Source organism: Artibeus jamaicensis, unplaced genomic scaffold, assembly GCF_021234435.1.
Source record: "Artibeus jamaicensis isolate MK-2021 breed Jamaican fruit bat unplaced genomic scaffold, CSHL_Jam_final contig_332, whole genome shotgun sequence".
Lineage (NCBI taxonomy): Eukaryota > Metazoa > Chordata > Mammalia > Chiroptera > Phyllostomidae > Artibeus > Artibeus jamaicensis.
In genome coordinates this window covers 23,830,932-23,846,943 of record NW_026521788.1, presented here as the reverse complement: position 1 = coordinate 23,846,943, position 16,012 = coordinate 23,830,932, and the positions used below count along the sequence as shown (strand labels likewise).

Below are 16,012 nucleotides of genomic sequence, written 5' to 3'. Positions count from 1 at the left end.
CTTGGCTCACTTCATACAAATTCAGTTCTAATTTGTACAGGCGATGTGAGAGAGCAGAGGAATTGAAAACACAATTTTTTAAAAGATTTTATTTATTTACTTTTGGAATGCAGGGTACAGGGGGAAGAGGGAGAGAGACATCAATGTGAAAGATAAACATTGATCAGTTGTCTCCCACATGCCCCCAACGGAGGTGACCTGGCCAGCAACCCGGGCATGTGCTCTAATGGGGAATCAAACCAGTGACCTTTTGGTTTGCAGACAACACCCCACCATGAGCTACATGAGCCAGGGCTGAAAACACAATTTTTCCCCAACATTTTATTGTGAAAAATTTCAAGTATTAGAACAGTTGAAATAATTACTTAAAGAACATTCATATATATGGCTCAGTTAACATTTTGCTATATTTCCCTGGTAGTATATCTATGCATCTGTTCATCCTTCTGTCAATCTTTTATTTTTTGATGCATTCAAAGTAAGTTACAAACTTAAACACACTTTACTCCTAAGTACTTTACCATAAATCTTAATTGAAATTCAGTATTTGTTTAAAGTTCCCTTCTGCCCCTTCACTGTTAACATTTGCCCCCACTCACATAAAAAATGGAATTATACAATGTCCATTCTCTTTTATACATTTTTTTATCCCCACCTGAGGACATCCTTATTGGTTTTAGAGAGGGGAAGGAAGGACGGAAGGGAAGGAGGAGGGGAAGGGAGGGAGGGAGAGAGAGACAAAAACACATCAGTGTGAGAGAGAAACATCGATTGGTTGCCTTTCATAGGCTCCCTGACCAGGGACTGAACCTGCAACCCAGGCATGTGCCCTGACTGGGAAACAAACCCACGACCTTTCAGTTTGCAGGAGGACACCCAGCCCACTGAGCCACACCAGCCAGGGTACAATGTGCACTCTTTATAAAGTTTTTCTCACTGTATTTTTGAGATTCATTCATGTTGTTGCATGTACAGTAGTTTGTTCCTTTTTTATAAGTAGTAGTCCATCTTACAAATACTCCACAGTTCACCTGTTCTGTTGGACACATTGGCTGTTTCCAGTTATTGGCCATCTTGAATAAAGCTGGTATGAACATTTTTCTGTTACTTTTTTTCAAAACATATATTTTTATTTCCCTTGCTGGGTCCAGGGGAAAGACTATTTCTTTATAAAAAACTGTCAGACTGTTTTTCACAGCATCTTTTTACAGTCCCCAACAATGTACAGCAGTTCACGTTGTTCCACATTCGTATAACAACAGCATTTTGTAACTTACGTGATCCTGTAATGTATCTCACTGTGTTTTACATTTATATTCCTCTGATGACTTCTGCTGTTGAGCAGCATTTTGTGTTATTAGTCGTTTTTTTTATGTCTTTGTGCCCATATTCACTATCTTGATTACTATAGCTTTATAGAAAGTCTTGAAGTAGAAGGTTTTATAGTGGTTTATCCATATTCACTGTCTTTGTCTTTTTTATCCACTCATCCACTGATGGGCACTTGGGCCGTTTCCAGATCTTGGCTGTTGTAAATACCACTGCTATGAACACAGAGGTGCATCTATGCTTTCTGATTCTGACAGTGAATATGGAAAGTGGATGAAAAAGACAAAGACATTTACACAGTGGACTACTACATGGTTGTAAAAAAGAAGGAACTCTCGCCCTGGCCAGGTGGCTCAGTTGATGGAGTGTCATCTCATATACCAGAAGGTTGCGGGTGTCGATCCCCAGTCAGAGCACTTACCTAGGTTGGGGTTTTATCCACAGTTAGGGCAGGCGGGGGAGACAACCAGTTGATGTTTCTCCCTTTCTCTCTCTCTAATATCAACTTAAAAAACATATCCTCAGGTGAGGATTTCAAAAAGTTCAGAAAAAAAGAAGGAACCCTTACCCTTTGCAACAGCATGGATGGACCTGGAGATTATTATGCTAAGCAAAATAAGCCAGGCAGAGAAAGACAAATGCCACACAATCTTACTCATATGTGGAATCTAATGAACAAAATAAACTGACAAACGAAAAGAAGACCAGAGGCATGGATACATGGAACAGACAGATCTCAGAGAGGGGTGGGGTCAGAGTGGGGACGGAGGGATGAGAACACACATGCATAGCCCGTGGACACAGACAGCACTATCGTGAAGGCCTGGAGCGGGGGAAGGGGAGGGGAGCAAAGGGGGGAAATGGGGAACATCTGTAATAGTGTCGGCAATAAAAATAAATCAAATGACCTTTTAAGTTAAGTAGATCCATTCTTAGCTCTCTGTTCTGCTACATTTGTCTATGTCTTTGTGCCCGTATTTACTATCTTGATTACTGTAGCTTTATAGAAAGTCTTGAAGTAGAAGGTTTTATAGATCCTCCCAACATGATTCTTCTTTTTCAAAGTTGCTTTACATATATTAGGTCCTTTGATTTTTCATATAAATATTAGAATGAGCTTGTCATTTTCTATGTAAAAAAGAGGTGACATTGTGATTACAGTAACATTTAGTATGTACTTTAATTTGGAGAGAATTGACATCTTGGTGATGCGTCTTCTGTCATGAGCAAATTACCTCTCTATTTTTTTGTCCTCTTTGATTTCTCTCAGCAGTAGGTTTTTAAGTATACAGGTTTTACACATATTTTTTAAATTAATACCTAATATATTATTTTTTAATAAATTTTATTTAGTTACTTTTCAAGTACTTTTTTTTATCTATTTCTCCCATCCCACCCCCCCACCCCGTCTCCCTCCTCCCTTCCATTCCCCCCCCCAATCCTCATCCCTGTGTCTTTCATACTTGTTCCTCAAAATCCCTCCCCCTTTTTCCCCTTAAATTCCCTTCCCTCTCCCCTCTGGTCGCTGCCCACTTGTTCTCTATTTCAGTGTCTTTGTTTTTATTCTGTTGCTTGTTTGTTTTATTCTTTTAGCTTCCTGTCAAAGGTGAGATCATATGGTATTTGTCCTTCAGTGCCTGGCCTATTTCACTCAGCATAATGCTTTCCAGTTCCATCCATGTTGTTGCAAAGGGTAGTAGCTCCTTCTTTCTCTCTGCTGCATAGAATTCCATTGTGTATATGTACCACAATTTTTTGATCCATTCATTTACTGATGGGCACCTAGGTTGCTTCCAGATCTTGGCTGTTGTAAATTGTGCTGCTATGAACATTGTGGTGCATAGGTTCTTTGAAATTGATGTTTTAGGATTCTTGGGATATAATCCTAGCAGTGGAATTGCTGGGTCAAAAGGCAGGTCGATTTTTATTTTTCTGAGAAAATTCCATAAATATATTATATTTTTGATGCTATTATAAATTGATTTTTTACTTTAGTTTCCAACTGCTGCTGTTATTAAAACACAGTTGATTTTTTTATATTAAGCTTGTATTCTACAGCTTGCTAAATTCTATTATTCTTCTAGTTCAGAGGTGTCAAACTCATTTTCACCAGGGGTCACATCAGCCTCACAGTTGCCTTCAGAGGGCCAAATGTAATATTAGAACTATATAAATGTAACTACTCCTTAACTAGGGGCAGGGAGCTCTACATTCAGCCCTTTGAAGGCAACCACTAGGCTGCTGTGGCTCCCGGTGAAAATGAGTTTGATACCCCTGCTCTAATTGTTCTATGGATTCCTTGGGTTTTTCTATGTAAGAAATCATGTCATATGCATACAGAGATAGTTTCACCTCTTCTTTTTTTGATATTTATACCTTTTTTCTTGCCTTACTGTGAGAGTGGGCATCCTTGGCATCTTCCTTATTTTAGATGTAAAGCATTCAATATTTCGCCATTATGTTGAATATTACCTAGATTAAACTGTTAATAGATACCAATTACCTGATTAAGGGAAATTTCTCCTTCTAATTTAAAAAGGGTTTTTTTTTTATCATCAAATGATGTTGAGTTTCATCAAATATTTTTTCTTTATATATATACATATACAAATTATTTTATTCTCCTTTATTTCTCTTAATATAGTAGATTATGTTGATTATCTCTTATGCCCTGAATGAAACCCAATTTTGTAATGATGTATTAGAGTTTTTATATATTTCTGGCTTTGATTTGCTAACATTTTGCTAAATATTGAGGGATATTGGTCTGTAATTTTCTCTTCTGTAATGTCTTCAGGTCTTGTATCAGAGTATACTATCCATATAAACTGTATTGGGGGATGTTTTTTCTTTATTTTCAGAGAGATTTTATGTAAGATTGCTGTTCTTTCTGAATTATAGTCAAATTAAACTATTTCTTGATAGTTTCACCAGTAAAATTACCTGGGCCTTCAGTGTTCTTTGTGGGAAGGTTTTGCTAATTTAATTTCCTTAGTAAATATATAAGTATTTGGAGTTTTATATAAATTTATAAAATACTTTTATAAGTATTTGTATTTTTATCTTACATGAATTTTGATGAGTTGTATTTTTAGGAATTGGCCCATTTCATTTAAGTTATTGAATTTATTTACATAAACTTGTTTATAATACTCCATTATTATATTTGATGCATGTAGAATCTATAAAATCTGAAATTCCATCTTTTACTACTAATATTGGTGAATTATATTTTCTTTCTTTTTTATTTTTTATTATTTAGTTTACCTAAGGGTTTAGCAACTTTGTTAAACTTTTCAAAGAACCATTTTTTGACTTGTTAATTTTCTTTATGTTTTTTATTGCTTTGATTTCTGCTCATATCTTTGTTATTTCCTTCTACTTATCTTCAGTCTGCATTGCTTTGCTTTGCATTTTCTAGCTTCTTAAAATGGAACTTTACCTACTTTTTCTAAGATAAACTTTTGAACCTGCATCTAAATACTTATTTATCCACATTGCACAAATTTTCATGTTGTATTTTCAATATCATCCTGATTGAAATATTTGCTGGTTTTTCCTTCTGATTTCTTTGGTGACCCATGTGTTATTTAAAAGTATGTTGTATATGTTGTTTAATATCCAAATATTTTGGTTTTATTTCTAATTTAATTCCATTGTAGTCAGAGAATACACTACAAAATTTCACTTCTTTAAAATTGATTGGGACTTGTTTTATGGCCCAGCATATGGTCCATTTTTTGATGAGCGTTTCATGTACACTTGAATGTGTGTTCAATACCTTTAAGTACAGCATTGTAAAAATAAATACCAGTTAGATCAAGGTGGTTGGTAGTGTTCAGGTCTTCTATGTCCTTGCTGATTTTTTTGTCTAGTTAGTAACAGAGGGATTTAAAATCTCCACATATGATGTGTGGACTTACCTATGTTCCCCTTTAAGTGATGCCAGTCTTTGCTTCATGGATTTTGAGCTCTGCTATTATGTACATACACACTTAATAATGAAGATTATTATGTGATTGATTGCAGGAGGAGGGAGGCGGATGGAGATGAAAGAGTGTATGGGGGGATAAATGGTAACGGAAACATATAACAAGAAAAGATTATTATGCTCTTTTGATGAGTTGGTCCTTTAATCCTTGAGAAATGTTCCCCCTTCATCTTTAGTAATAAGCCTTCTATTGACTTCTACTTTGTGTGATATCGACATAATATTCCAGCTTTTTTGTGTTACTGGCTGCGTGTTATGTCTTTTCTGTTCTTTTATATTCATCCTCCCTGTGTCTGCATCTCTTCTAGACATATAGTTGGGTCTCTAGTGGCCTCTTAGCTATATTGCTTCAAATTGCTTTACTTTCATGGTTCCTCCAGAAATTACTGTTTTCATGGTTTACTTAAGTTAATACTGTACCACTTCAAGTGAAATGTAAGAACCTTGCAATTATATAGTTTCATTTGCCATCACCCCATCTTTTATACCATTACTTGTCACTTATATTTCATCTATGTATGATATAACCCCTATAGTACAGTATTAGAATTTTTGCTTTCAACAGTTATGTTTCTTAAGGAATTAAGTGGAAAAATAAGCTTTTACACTTACCCTCATTTATCATTTACTCATATATATATCATTTGGAGTGTTTTTCATTTATTCCTGAATATCTACATTTTTATCTGGGATCACTTTCCATGAAGCTAAAGAACTTCCTTTATCATTCTTTCCTGTGGAACAGATCCTCTCTTGGTTTTTGGTTTGTCTGACATTTTCTATATTTCTCTTTTGGGTGCTGCAATGTATGATTTCCAAAGCACAGACTAAGGTTTTATAAACACAGTCTTGCTTGCTCAACACTTTTTGGTGGATTCCTTAAGATACTCTAATTTCATTTTCTTAATCTACACAATTTTTAAAAATAGCCGTTGTTCTCCTTAATTGACACCCTAATCCTGAGGGTTGAATTTATGGGCCTAAAAGTTGGTTGTGGAGAAAGAGTCAGGATCCGAGGACTATCTCTGCTCATTGAATGCAGTGAGCTCCTTTAGATTCATTTGGGATTACATGAACTAGTTTCTTATCAGCCTAGGACATAGGAAGAAATTTCTCCAAGTTGATTTTCCTGTTTTAACTCTGAAGTTGGCAAATAGTTCAGGATTTGGGGGTGTTTTTTGGGGGGCGTTTGGGGACATTTTTTGGTCAAGTAATGAGAAAAACCATGGCTTCAGGAAGGTAGTTTGTTTCCACTTTAAATTAGCTCAGTATGGAGAAAACACCAGATTATGTGTTCAATCCGGAATCTGTTCACTCAGTTCTCAACATATATATATGTATAGAAAGTCATAGATATACTCTGCTTCCTGTTTAGGAGGGAGAGCAGGGAACGAAATCCTGTAACTCCTGTGCCTTTTCTTTACAGACGGGTCTGAATGGTAGATCCAGTTCATATACAGTATGCAGTGTGCCCACTTCCCCAACTAACTACTTCAGGAACTGGGAAACTTCTCACTTACCCCTTTTTTAATTTGGGTAAATGATTAACCTTTCAGTTGTAGCCAAATTACAGCAATAACATATAATACATCTATCATATGTATTCATACTTCTATATACATCTTCATTTATGTATATATGTATCTATATATGTATCTTTTGTTATGTATCTTTTTTAAAAAAAATAACCATCTCTAAAACATAATTTCAAGTAGCATGATAGCTTTCTACCCTAGATATGATGCACCATAGTTTAATAATTGCTGTCTTTTTGACAATTATATTTTCCCATTGTTAGTATTATAAACAATGCTGCAATATAGCCTTGGGTGTAGTTTTTCACAATTCTATCAACACAAGTATCTATTATAACAGCTTATTAAGAATAAAATATCACATTAAAACACCAAAAATTGCAGTTGTTCGTTTGCTTGCTTAAAATAATACCACTGACCTCTGTAGAATCCTTTGGGAAAACCGATGAGGATGCGGAGGCATGTGTGTGCGTGTAACGCCGCAGGGTCATGTCTCCAGAACAGCTCTGGTGATGCTGCTCTATTTCACAGAACAGATGGCAGCATCTGAAAATCCAAAGATACCGGGTTTAAAGTCACCACTTATTATAAAAATAAAATTAATAAACTCCTCTTTACATGTGCATACTATTTTTTGAAAAGCCCAACTAAAGACAATAGAATTACTTGAAAGAACAATGATACAGGATGAATCACTGTCCACATTAAAATTATAGGGTGTACAAAATAGAATGACTCAGGGTAGTGGTGGCAAAGGAAAGTGCAGACGGGCTGGTTAAAAAGAAAAAAAAGAGTGCTTCTTTCAAATAACTTCAGGCTGTCTCCTGGGATGTTTAGTATCCATGTATCCATGCCTCATTATCCTTGCTAATAGAGGCAGTGGTACAAATTATATAGTCATATCTGACATCCAAAAATATGTTTGGCTTCGAGATATACGATGTTTGGCATTTGTTTTGACTTCTTGGTTTATCTGTATAACTTTGGATTCCCTGAGTGTAAAATGATAGATATCTAGGGGAAACTGGCCCAGATGCACGCTCAGTAACAGGGAGAAGCCAAGTGTATTCATTTCATAGGACTGCCATAACAAATTACACAAACTTGCTGATTTAAAACAACAGAAATGTATTCTGTCACAGTTCTAAAGGCCACAAATTCAACATCTATCAAGATGTTGGCAGGGCCACGGTCCCTCAAAAGGCCCTTCAGAAAAACCCTCCTTTGCTTCTTCCAGCTTCTGGTGGCTGCAGTCTTTCGCTGGCTGTGGCTGCATAGTCCCGTTTGCTGCTTCTGGCTTCACAGGGCCTTCCCGTCTCTCTCCCTCTGTGTCTTTCCTCTGTGTGTCTGTTACAAGGACACTTGTCATTGGATTTAGGGCCCAGCTGGGTAATTTTTAACCCAGATCTCATCTCAAGATCCTTAACTTGATAACCTGCAAAGACCCTTCACTCAGAGTCACACTCCCAAGTTCCAGGTGCTAAGACGTGGACACATCTTTTGGAGACCACCCTTTAACCCACTCTGGCAACCGAGAACTAAGTATCACACACATGCAGTCCACAAAGTAAGGCAAACATAAAAATTTTTAAATGGGAGTTTAATTTACTATGGGAATATTTATACTGCGTGTTTAAAAACTTAGGTTTTTTAGATACCTAGTTATAGTCTTTATCGGGTAACTTCTGTTTGTCTTCAGTCTCAATGCAAATGTTACTTCCTTAGAGAGGCCTCTAGCGTGTGTTCCACCATCCCTTCCGGGCCTTCACTCTGCCCGGTGCGCAGGCTGTCCTTGCATGCTCCCCTTCGCTTTTAAACCCTGCTGATCCTGACAGTCCTAGTAGTGGCTCTTCTATTGGTTTGAGTTCTATACACATTCTCCCGCCACAGGATCATGGAATTTTACTGCTGAGATGAGTCTTACAAAAGAGGAAGAGTAGTGAGTATATTTGTTAAGAACCCAGGTTCTGAAGTCCTATTGTCTGGATTTGAATCTTGGCTCCATCATTTATTAGCTGAGTAGCTTTGGACAATTTCTGGATCTAGTTACTATGTTTTTAAAATCAAGATAATAATAGCTACCTCATAGGGTATTTACCTAGTGCCTATTATGCCCTGAATGTTTAATAAACATCAGCTGCTTCCATTATGGATGTTTACTAGTAATGTCGATAAACCAGGTTTAGTGTGATTCACCCTTTTATTCAGCCAGCAGGAAGGCACTGAGTTATAGCAGCTGGGCACAGGGTTCTGCCCTGAAGATGCCCACAGTCTAATAGGGAAGAAAGATAAGTATACAAGCTGGTAAAGAAGATTGAGAGTAGGGGCCTCTGACCCATGTTAGGGGGACAGGGAACGAGTGGGGCAGGGGCAGGGGCCGAGACGGGAGGACTTCTGTCTGCCGTCTGCTCTCTGTCTCGGCTGCTCTCCGTCTCGGCTGCTCTCCGTCTCAGCTGTCTTTATTTCTTCCCAGAAGGTTAAGACCTTCAGAAATTGGCACCTTTTCAGAGGCCCTGGCACTCTCTCCTTCGGCTGTTTTAGAGCTTGCCAAACTGTCTTCAGACATAATTTAGCATAGAATTTCCCAAACAGCATTTCGAAGCATGGTATATACTGCAATATGTTAATGGTTCTGTGGGTTTAAAAAAAAAGTGTTTCATAGTTCAAATAAGTTTGCAGAATGCCAGGTTATGCAGAATTTCTTCCTGTAGCACTACTTCTGCCAACTTTTTAATATGCTAATGTGCATTATTAATCTCCAGGAAAGTGATACAGTTCCCAAACTTGATTTGCCCTAAATGTCTTTTAACAACTTACAGAGCTCATGTTCCTCAGAACAGTTTGGGAACCGAGGAAGGTGGCAAGTGCAGATTTCCCACATCACAGCATGGTGCGGTCCCTCTGGGGTAAAATGCCAAATTTCCTTGAGGCTCGTTCTTTATTTCTGCATGGCCCATATGAGAGTAGCAGCTGCCGGACAAGAACAAAATGTCCTCAGTGAACTATGTCCAAATTTTCTTCAGTGTTAAACAAATCTTTCCGTGAAATATTGTATGTTTCCACTATAGGTTGTCTCTAGTTTAACATTGAAGAAAATTTGCTTTTACTGCTTATTCATATACACACTGGGCATAAAATTATGTACATAATTTCTCGAGGGCTGTTTCATGATTTACCTAGTTGCTGAGGAAGGTAATAGAAAATTGAACACGTCTCCCTCCCCAATGGCATCCCGTGATGGAAAAGTTAGGAATTACTTGAGTTGGAGCTCTAGAATGAGCTGTGGCCTGTATAACTTAGAGTATTATTATTTCAGCCAAGAGGATAAAAGGTTTTCAGGTGTGGTAAAGCCCCATTGCAAAGTGCCTCATGATGGAACAGATTTGGTAAACTTGTAGGTCCCGCGCATCACCCATGTACCTTGAACTCCAGTACAGGAAAATAATCACACCGATATGGCCTTTAGTCCTCACGCCCACGCACAAGCCCGCCTCCATTGAAAATGGCCATTTGTGACATGGTTTGGCCTCAATTCTTTAGTCATTCTGTATGTACAGTTTACCTTATTGCCAGACAAGCCAGTGTCGTAACTCCCACAGGATGCCCTCTGCAACCCCAAGTGTTTCTGCTGAAGTGTCGGTCATACCACAAACTATTTCAGTTTCCTTTTTTTCTGAAGTGGCATGGATAACCTCTAAGAACCTTTGTGGCTTTCAAATTCTTTGAGTCTAATAATTTTGAATGAGTAAAGGAGTCTCGGGCTTTTGGTTTTTAGGTCACTACTGGGTTGTTGGGGGAGTCAGAAATTAGTAATGGAGTAATTTCTAACACGCAGAACCTCTTGTATTCTGACAGTCACCTCTGACAGAGAGGCTGCCCGCTCCTCCTGAGCTCAAAACCCTGTAGCATCGCCCTCAGGAAGACTGTGAGGCCATCACACATCTGGAAATAGATGTGTGCAACTGTTAGCAACTATTATTCCACCGAAGCTTCTGTATGCCAGGCATAACACTTAAGTGCTTTATGGACATTATCTCTCTTAATCTTTAAAATTTGAAAGGTATTATCCCCTGTTCTATGGATGAGGAAATATAAAATGAAGCTCATGATTTGCTTCATTTGCTTCATTTGCTCATGATTACCCATCTAAGCAAATGGTAAGGCCAGGATTCAAGCTTAGGTCTCTCTAATCTCAAAGTCTAGGTCCTTTTCACACCGTTATGTTGCCTCTCAGTATATCCCAAGATGCTGCTGGAATTTGAAAGTCTTTGCTGAAATACAGTCCAGGAAGCAATGTCAGCTTGCCGTTTTGAACCGTGCTTCTCAGTGGCTTCGGAAAGGTGGTCTCTAGGCTATTTCCTCCCATTTCCCTTTGGCTAAGAATTGACCATTTGCAGGGAAAGAATGAAGCCTTTTTGTAAACTCTGATGTTTAGGGGTTAGTACCCTTCTCCTGAATATAAAATATGACATTTCCTTCCTACAGTTGCCTCTTCCATTCATGACCAGGTCCTACAGAGACTCTGACACCTGCAGTGCATGCCTTATAGTGACGTAGAGGCCCCCGACCTTTTTGGCACCACAGACTGGGGGTGTGGGGGTTGTTCTGGGATGATTCCAGCACATAACATTTATTGTGCACTTTATTTCTATCATTATTACACTGTAACATATAATGAAATAATTACACAACTCACCATAATGTAGAATCAGTGGGAGCCCTGAGCTTTTTTTTCTTCAACTAGACGGTCCCATCTGGGGGTGATGGGAGACGTGACACCCGAAGTGTGTTGTCCCGTCTACTCCGTGACCTCATTTTGGTGCCATCACTGCAGAAAACCCTGCTTCACAAAGACGGGGTGTTGGACATGGCCCCAGGCTTTTCAGTGCTGTTGTGGCAATGTCTGGATATTCCGCCATGACTTTAGTCCAGGACGAATGGGGATTTGAAGTTGTCTCAAACAAACTTTTAAGGCAGCTGTCATTTGCGCTCTCAGGCAATTGGTCCTCTCCCAGCACAGACAAAGTCAGTCCACCTGGCTTATTGACAGATGGGTCTCTGATCCATTCCTTCCCAGTTTGGGGGTGTTTGTGGTTGGGGAGTCATGCTCAGACTCTTGAAAGCTGAGATAGGCGCTCACGTACCAGCTGGGAGAAAGAAGGCCCAGTTCAGCCTCTCTTTCAAAATCTCTGCTAATGTTTGAAACATGTCAGAAATCCCAATGTTCGCCCATCGCCCCCGTAATTCTAGTTTGGCTTTGAATGCAGCCATTTTTCTGCCAACTTGAACACAGTTGTCATTCTCCCCTGAAGTGACGGATTGAGTTCATTGAGCAGGTTGAATATGTCACACAAGTAAGCAAGTTTTGCAACCCACTCCATGTCACTGAAATGTGCTGTCAGGGTGACTTTTTTTAAAGGAAATTCCTGGAGTGACTCTCGTAACTCAGAAACTCTGGCCAGTGATCCACCTTTAGAAAGCCTCTCACTCCGTGTGCAAGAGAAGACGTCCTTCTCCTCACAGAGCTGCAGGCACAGAAGTGAGTCAACGGCGTGGACTTTAATGTGCTTGATAACTTCAATCACATCCTGCAAGATGTCATTAAGTTCAGGTGACATTTCTCGGCTAGCCTGCACGGTGCCCAGACGCACATTCAGAAGCCAGCTCTTTGACCCGAGTAGTGAAACCAGAAAGCGGTCCAGTCACGGCAGCAATTCCATGCATGTGTACACTGACACAAAATGACCAATTCCGTTTTCCTGATTTGTAATCAGTCAAAGACTGGAATATTCTGCAGCTGTGATGTTGGTTGGCAACAAAAGTGCACAACACACATCCTCATGCACATCCCCCTGAAAATACATCGCATAAAAACAAGCATTGTTGCCTTGTTGTCAACATCAGTAGACTGGTCAACCTGGATTGCGCACCATGGTGACTCATTAATCCTCTCTAACAATTGTGCCTCATTATCCTCTGCTAGTTCATCAGCTTGATTAGTTATGGTGCTAGCCGAAAGAGGAACATGTGCCACTTTTTGAACTGCAGCCTCTCCTAAAAGTTTACGATAAATGTCCTTAGCAGCAGGCAGGATCAACTCTTCGCCAATTATAAAGAACTGCTTGGCTTTAGCAGTGCGGTTAGCCACTAAGAACGATGTACAAGTGCAGTGTAAAAGCTGCACTCTTAAGTGCAGCTCTCTCTTTGTTGGCAGTCTGAGAGTCTTCTGTTGTCTCATCATTGCGGCTTTCCCCCTTTTCAAAGAAGCTCTCCAGTGACGTTTGTTTTTTACTTGTTTTGGCTAAGGTTAGTTTGAGGGCTTACTGTGACTGAGACAAGTATGCAGTGCAGGAAAGAGGCATGGACAGAAGTGGTAAATAAAATAATGGGCGGGCCACACATGGACTGAAATAGGTGTCTGATTCTGATGTAAAGCCTGCCACCGATGCAGCTGTACAACTGAAGTACATCAACTCACCTGCCACTATAAAGCCTGCCACCAGATGCAGCTTAACTTGTCACTTGCCGCTCACTGTTAGGGTTTCAATATGAGTCCACAGGCAGTTGATTTATTGTGGTCTCTGTGCAGTCAAACCTCTCTGCTAATGATGATCTGTATTTGCAGCTGCTCCCCAGCACTAGCCTCACTGCCTCAGCTCCACCTCGGATCACCAGGCATTAGATCCTCAGGAGGAGCTCGCAACCTAGATCCCTCGGGTGCTCAGTTCACAGCTGGGTTTGCCCTCCGGTGAGAATCAGTGTCACTGCTGATCTGACAGGAGGCGGCCCTCAGGGGGTAGTGCCCGCAGTGGGGAGCCACTCACCTGCTGTGTGGCCTGGTTCCTAGCTGGTCTCAGACCATACCAGTCCATGGCCTGGGAGTTGGGGAAACTTAATCTAATCTACCTTCTTTTTTCTTTTAAGGATTTTATTTATTTATTTTTAGAGAGAGGGGAAGGGAGTTAGAAAAAGAGAAATGTTGATGTGCAAAAGAAACATCAGTTGGTTCCCTCTCACACACCCCCAACCAGGGACCTGGCCTGCAACCCAGGTATGTTTCAATTTGCAGGACAGTGCCCAACCCACTGAGCCACACCAGTCTGGGATTATCTACTTTCTTATCCCATGTAAGAACGTAGTAGAGTCATCTGTATTCTTCACCTTGCTAACATACTCCTCTTCAGTGAAGAAATCAGTACACGATCCCAAATTTAAATAAGGTTGTGTAGCACAGAAAGTTTGTATCCCTTTAAAAGATACTACAGAACAGAAAATACATATGTAATAGTATCAGTTTCTCAACATTGAAATATACAGATATAGACTACTTAGTTTCTTATAATCAGGGTATTTTCACCACCTCTAATCACTGCTGTGGCAATGATTTGTTACACTTTTAAATACTGTTCTAACATCTAACATATATTGAGCATTAACTATATGCAAGAAACTCATAAGTATAAATTTTTATTTTAAACTCAAACCTGAGCCCCGGGTAGCTCAGTTGGTTAGAACATTATCCCAATACACCAAGGCTGTGGGTTCGATCCCCAGTCAGGGGGATCGAACATATAAGAATCAGCCAATAGACTTCCAGCCAGGATGGAGGTGTGGATAGACACACTGTGCCTCCTCACATAACCAAAGAAGGACAACAACAATTTAAAAACAAAAAACAAGCAGAACTGACAAAAAAATCAAACTGTATGGAAATCCAACAACCAAGGAGTTAAAGAAGAAACATCCATCCAGACTGGTAAGAGGGGTAGAGATGGGCAGTCAGGCAGAGAGGACTCGTGGCAAAACGGCAGTGGAGGACTGGGGTGGGCAAGGCAGTGGCTGGTGGACCCAACAAAGCGGTGGATCGTGGAGCAGGGCAGACAAGGCAGTAGCTGGTGAAGCGATAGGTTCCACATTCACATGCAGATAAACCGGGAGGAACACCTGGGGAGTGAGACCTCACAACCCGGGGTCCCAGCACAGGGAAATAAAGCCTCAAACCACTGACTGAAAACACCTGTCGGGGTTGAGGCAGCAGCAGGAGAAACACCCAGCCTCACAGGAGAGTTCACTGGACAGACCCACAGGGTCCTAGAACATACACAAGTCCACACACAGGAATCAGCACCAGAAGGGCCCGCTTTGCTTGTGGGTAGTGGGGGAAGTGACTGAAATCTGGCAGAGAGCGGAGCAAGTGGCACTGTCCCTCTCGACCCCTCCCCCACAACACAGCGATGTGGGTTGCCCCACCCTGGTGAACACCAAAGGCTCCACCCCTTATATGTAGCGGGTGGGCCAAGACCAAAAAAAAAAATGGGCCAAATGAAAGAACAGATCAAAGATCCAGAAAAAATACAACTAAGTGATGAAAAGATAGCCAGCCTATCAGATGCACAGTTCAAAAACTGGTTATCAGGATGCTCACAGGATTGGTCGAATTTGGTCGCAAATTAGATGAAAAAAATGAAGGCTATGCTAAGTGAAATAAAGAAAAATGTACAGGGAACCAATAATGATGGGAAGGAAACTGGGACTCAAATTAATGCAGTGGACCAGAAGGAAGAAAGAAACATTCAACCAAAACAGAATGAAGAAACAAGATTTCAAAAAAATGGGGAGAGGCTTAGGCACCTCCGGGACATCTTTAAATGCTCCAACATCCAAATTATAGGGGTGCCAGAAGGAGAAGAGGAAGAGCAACAAATTGAAAACTTATCTGAAGGAGAACTTCCCCAATCTGGCAAAGGAAATAGACTTCCAGGAAGTCCAGGAAGCTCAGAGAGTCCCAAAGAAGTTGGACCCAAGGAGGAACACACCGAGACACATCATAATTACATTAGCCAAGATTAAAGATAAAGAGAGAATCTTAGAAGCAGCAGGAGAAAAGAAGACAGTTACTACAAAAACTTTCCCATAAGATTGTCAGCTGATTTCTCCAAAGAGACCTTACAGGCAAGAAGGGGCTGGAAAGAAGTATTCCAAGTCATGAAAGGCAAGGACCTACATCCAAGATTGCTCTACCCAGCAAAGCTTTCATTTAGAATAGAAGGGCAGATAAAGTGCTTCTCAGAGAAAGTCAAGTTAAAATAGTTCATCATCACCAAGCCCTTATTATATGAAATGTTAAAGGGATTTATCTAAGGAAAAGATTAAAAAT

General features: G+C 40.1%; 1 protein-coding gene across 1 annotated transcript in view; it reads left to right on the top strand.

The window, feature by feature from the left end:
- Positions 1-16,012, top strand: part of MICU1 (mitochondrial calcium uptake 1) — a 236,970-nt gene that overhangs the window by 208,153 nt on the left and 12,805 nt on the right. The gene's annotated exons all lie outside the window — the stretch shown is intronic.